Here is a 6,000-nt window from a genome sequence, read left to right as displayed (position 1 = left end):
GTGCTTGTTCGAGTTGCTGTCGTTCATGTAGATGATCGTGCTACTGCAGACGACTGGTTTGTTGGATGATAGAGTTCGCGTAGAGGTGCTTTCGCTGATTCTAAGTTTGACGTTTGAAGAGAATCTTCAACTAGTATGAGAACTATTTCCTTGTATTTTTATTGTTCGAAGCATGCCGTTAATTAGTGTTAATTTGCATAGCTATCTGTTGGAATGTATATGTTGTATTTTGGTCACAATGAAATCGTAAAGATCTGAATGCGCTTATGTATGCTCTTCATTAAGAGATCCTTCAATTGGTATCAGAGCAAGGTTCTGATATTCCAATTTCATTATTGCAACGAATTACATATACATTCTTGGTGGGTGCATGTTTTCTCCGTTTAATCGTTAAATTACTGTGGATGTGTGGATTAATGGATGTTTTCATGGATGTTAGGCTCAATTTGATTTAATTCTTTTACATTTTCGGTTGATTGTAAAGGCCCCTATGTTTTTTGGCATTATTAATCGTTATCGAGTTTGTAATTCAAAGTCTGTTTGAGTCTTGAGTCGTTTGTGAAGAAGATCAGAGCAAGGGTTGCAGTTCTTCGAGGAAGGAGATGATCAAGGGTTGATGGGGTCATGTAGACGATGAGGTAAATGATCGTTGAGTATCGAGTCGTGTAGATGATGGAATGCTCACGTATCGTTTAACGCGCGCGCACTAGACGATCATTTAGCTCAGCAAGATTCATCGCTTAGTAACTGACTAAACGATCGCTTAGCAACACACGGTAAATCGTTTACCTTTCACCACGTTAAGCGATTGCCTAATCAGCCTTGTTGTCGTCTGACGATCGTTTAGCTTTTGCGCCTATCATCTAATGCCCGCTGGGCAATTGTCTACCTTCGGCATTTACTACACAATGGAGTCCTTCTGGCGGTTCAAGACCCGGTTTGCTTGTGAACCAATTTGCTCGATGGAAAATGTAATAGATAGGGTTATTTCATTCCAGTTTTTTTTTGTAAAGGCTCATCCCGGTCCATTAATCCTTAGTTTAATACATACAATGTATGGTTTTTATATGTCATATGGTATGCACATATAGTAAATCCCACCTTAGGTTATGCATTGGTCATGCATCATCTCTTTATTGTAAATGTTATAATTTAGAGAAGCATAATTTAATTATGTAAGAGTATGCTCATGCATCATATAATATAAGAGTTACATTTTTGCATGCATAAAAAGCATTGACATGCATCATCTTTATATTATAATTGTTATAGTATAAGGGTGAATGATAGCATTGCTTAGTTATTACGTCTATATATAAAAGTTATGTATAGTAATGACTGGACATTACATGAAGCATGACATAGATTACTTTATAATGGTTATAAACACCTTTTTGTGCGCAATGGTTTTTTAGTTGTTTCTTTTTAAAAGTTAAAGAGAAATTAGAACTAAAAGAAATAAGAAAGACATGCATGCTCACTTAGGTTTAATTCATGTTTTAAAATGTTTAAAACTTGGATCACATAGACCTAAGATCACGATTCTAATATGATTGGCAACCCTAAGGCTTTAATCTTTTTCATCAGCTTAATAGGATTAAATTGACTAATAAAAGGTTAAAGTGTAGCAAATCTATTTATAAGGGACCTTTTGTCTAAGGCGGGTTCTGTTTAGGCTGGGGTATTTAAGTTGACGGAATCATAACACCCCTACCTGGGAACTTACCTGGAAAGGTGAATTAGATAGATTTGATGCATGCATGCCAGTTAAGGACAGTCCATTAAAGTGTTTAAATGTGATTACTTGAACTTGTTCATATTTTATAGACAAACGTTATTTATGAGTAGAGATTAAAAAGAAGACTTAAACTAAAATCAGTAGTCAGATTGTCTAGGTTAATGAACCCCTAGGCAGAACATTCAATGGGAGGTACTTAGGGTATAAGATGCTTCACTTACACCTTTCACATTTCTTCTAAATAGTCCACACCGTGAAACCTATCCTCGGCCTCGAGGCACCTTTGGTGTGCCCCTCAAACGGATGTGTTTGGGTAGGTCAATATTAAGGTGGATGGAGAGAGTGTTCATAGTAAGTGGAAGCGGGAAGTGCGACAACATATCCTTCGGTCTCCCTCGTTGGATTGAATAAAGTTACTGCGTATCGTCTCGAGGCACCTTGGGAGTGTCCCCCTAAAGGATGGCAGTATTGCGCGTTTCTTTATTTGATCTCCTGTTAGAGGATAAGGTAACTTAGTCTCTTGTCCTAAACTGCTTCTCTATGGTGGGCTCATTAGGGCGGGACTCTGGCACCGAAACTGAAGGGCCACGCTTACGCTGAATTGTTAAAGGTAAACAGTTCTAGACCAAAAAATGGTGGCTGTTAGGTTTAGTTCTAAGAATTGGTTATGTCTAATGGTTGAGAATGTCTCATCCCAGCGAAGGGGCCTTTGATCACCCCACCGGTGACGTTTGTCCTGCGTTACTGGGGCATCAGTGCAATAGAAGTCTTTAACTTGGGGTATTTGAAATTGTTTTGAAAAACTAATTGGTTAAATGTGGTTTAGCAAAATCTTATAAAGTGTTATTCATATTTTCAGCAACAACTTTTTCAAAATGACAACAGCCACATTAACTTTGCTAAGCACCAAAAAATTAACTGGCGACAATTTCTCAACATGGAAACACATGATCACGATGATCCTAATCATCGAGGATCTCATGTTCGCTCTTACGGAGGTCTATCATCCTATTCCAGCTCCAAATGCCGCTCGAAATGTTCGGGAGGCATATGAGTGATGGACAAGGGCGAATGAGAAAGCCCGTGCCTATATCTTGGCAAGTCTTTCTGAAGTCTTGGCCAAGAAACATGAGCTTATAGTCTCAGCGGGTAAGATCATGGAGTCCTTGCGGGGGATGTTTAGGCAACCGTCTGAAAAAGCTTATGCATGAGGCTCTTAAATATATATTCAACTCCCAAATGAAAGAAGGAACCTTTGTTCGTGAACATGTGCTTAACATGATGGTCCACTTTAATGTGGCGGAGTTGAATGGGTCTACCATCGAGGAGGGCAGCCAGGTTAACATAATCCTGCATTCATTTTTGGAGAGCTTTCTGCACTTTGTTAGCAATGTGATTCTTAATAAAGTGAAATATAACCTTACAACTCTCATCAACGAGTTGCAGACTTACCAATCTTTACTGAAAAGTAAGGAGAGGAAGAAGGGTGAGGCAAATGTTGCTTTATCCTTCAGGATGTTCCACAGAGGTTCAACCTCACAGACAAAGTCTGCACCATCTATTTCTAATTCTACAAAAGGGAAGAAGAAGAAGGGTAGTAAGGGAGAAGGTGCGTGCTAACCCACCGTCTGTCGCCCCAAGGAGGCATCCACCGTTTAAAAAGGAAAGTGTTTCCACTGCAATCAGGATGGACATTGGAAGAGGAACTGTCCTCGCCATCTGAAAGAGAGGAAGGCCGCCAAGGCCAAGGCCAAGGCAGATAAAGGTAAATATGATTTACTTGTACTTGAAACTTGTTTAGTGGAGAATGATGATTCTGCCTAGATAATTGATTTGGGCGCCACTAGTCACGTTTGTTCTTCTTTTTAGGGGATTAGATCCTGGTGACAATTGAAGGCTGGTGAGATGACGATATGAGTAGGCACCGAGCACGTTGTCTCAGTTGTGGCAGTGGGAGGGCTCCAATTAGCTTTATAGAATAGGTTTCTAGTTTTGAATGATATATATATTGTTCCCGAACTTAAGAGGAACCTAATTTCTGCAAAGTGTTTATTGTAATGTAAATACACTATTTCTTTCGATATGGATAAACCATTTATTCATAAAGATGATGTTATTATTTGTACAACAAATCTGGAATCTAATTTATATGTGCTAAGGTCGTTAGCCATTAATTCTCTCCATAACACAAAATTATTTAAAACTGTTGTAACTCAAACAAAACGTCGACGTATTTCTCCAAAAGAAAATGCCCATCTTTGGCATCTTCGTTTAGGACACATCAATCTCAATAGAATTGAGAGATTGGTAAAGAATGGACTTCTAAGTGAGTTAAAAGAAAATTCTTTATCAGTGTGCGAGTCTTGCCTTGAGTGTAAGACGACTAAACGACCTTTTATTGGAAAAGGTTATAGAGCCAAGGAGCCTCTTAAGTTAGTACATTTGATCTTTGTGGTCCTATGAATGTGCGAGCCCAAGGTGGTTATGAGTATTTTATCAGTTTTACTGATGATTACTCCAGGTACGGGTATGTTTATCTTATGCAACGGAAGTCTGAATCCTTTGAAAAGTTCAAAGAGTTCAAGGCTGAAGTTGAAAACGCATTGGATAGACGGATTAAAACATTTCGATTGGATCGAGGTGGAGTTTTTGGACTCGACATTCCAAGACTATTTGATAGAATATGGAATCGTTTCCCAACTCTCAGCACTGGGTACATCTCAGCAAAATGGTGTAGCGGAGAGGAGAAATAGAACCTTGTTGGACATGGTTCGTTCGATGATGAGTTACGCTTCCTTACCGAACTCGTTTTGGGATTTTGTAGTGGAGACTGCGGTATATATACTCAACTGCGTTCCCTCCAAGAGTGTTGTGCGAACACCTCTGAAGTTGTAGAACGAGCCTAAAGCTAGTTTACGTCACTTTCGCATTTGGGGTTGCCCATCAAGTTACCCTAGGTCATTTGAATTTGAAATAGTCAGTTTTAATAGTAAACGGTTATTATAAAGAAAGTTGACTATTCCGTGGTTCGGTCTCATGCAAACTCATTGCATAGGATGTCTTCACTCACATGTCTTTACATGAATAATTTCAGGATCACATCATTTGTATCAGTATACAAAATGGGCTGCATCGAATAGTGTCACTAAGATGAGGTACCCAATCTCATCCATATACTTATAGACCTTTTTGGCTATATACTAAAACTAGATCCTCTTTTCTGTCGCCACATAAAATTAAAGTATTCATATTATAGCCATGGATTTGTTTATTGGATTTATAATAGAATGTAATATCAATTAACAATTTATAGAATAAGATACTCAATGAAACATTTATTGATATATAGAATATGTTAATAATATTTACGAACTGCGATGTAACGTCCCGAAATCTAGGTAAGATTAAATTAATTTGTGGAATTAGTCATTTCTTTTATTTAAAGGCCAAAGTTTGAGATTTAAATATTTTATTAGTGGTTTGAGTTTTTTGGGAAAAGGAGTTGGGGGTCGTTATATTTATTTATTTGTTTTGTTTTTATCTATTTATTTTGGTTTGTTTTGCCTTTTCCTAAAAAGAAGTAGGGTTAAGGATTTGGTTACTTTTTTAAATAGGGAGAGCTTGGGAAGCGTGCAATAGAGAAAAAAAAAGAAATATTCTTCTTCTCCTTCTCCCACCGACGCCGCCCTCTCCAAGTTTCCTCTCCCTGCTATTTTTTCTTCTTCAAACCGCAAGGAGCCTGCCGGCAGTCGTAGCCACCGTCGATCGCGCACCAGAAGGAGTCACCATTCGCCGTCAACCCGAGTTCGCGTTCGTCCAGCCCTGCCAACGCCACGCCGTTCTCCCCGTTCCACTTTCGTTTCTTTTGTGGTGAAGCTTGATCGCGCGAGGAGTCCGCCACCTAGCCGAAGCCGCCGTCGATCGTGCACCAGGAGGCGTCCAGATTGATTCGTCCACCCGAAGCGGCGATCAACGAACCGAAGTTGCGAACCCATTCGTCCAGACCTGAAGTGTCCAAACCCGTCCTTCCCGTTCGCCAGCCACTGGCCTAAACCCAAGCACCGTCTGTCAGTATTGGCGCGACCGGTTCTGGTTGTCGTCGGATCGTGGTTGTTTCCGCCCGATTTTTTTGTTTGGGGAAAAGTTTCGGTTTCTTTTGGCAGGCCATTGTCATGGGTTATTTTTGGGCCAAAGCTATACTTACCCATGGAGGTCATGGGTTATTTTTGGGCCAAAGCTATACTTACCCATGGAATTTTGTG

The sequence above is a fragment of the Benincasa hispida genome, chromosome 9 (assembly GCF_027475165.1).
Source record: "Benincasa hispida cultivar pf3 chromosome 9, pf3_genome.v1.1, whole genome shotgun sequence".
NCBI classification, from domain to species: Eukaryota; Viridiplantae; Streptophyta; class Magnoliopsida; order Cucurbitales; family Cucurbitaceae; genus Benincasa; species Benincasa hispida.
This window is presented reverse-complemented; position numbering follows the sequence as displayed.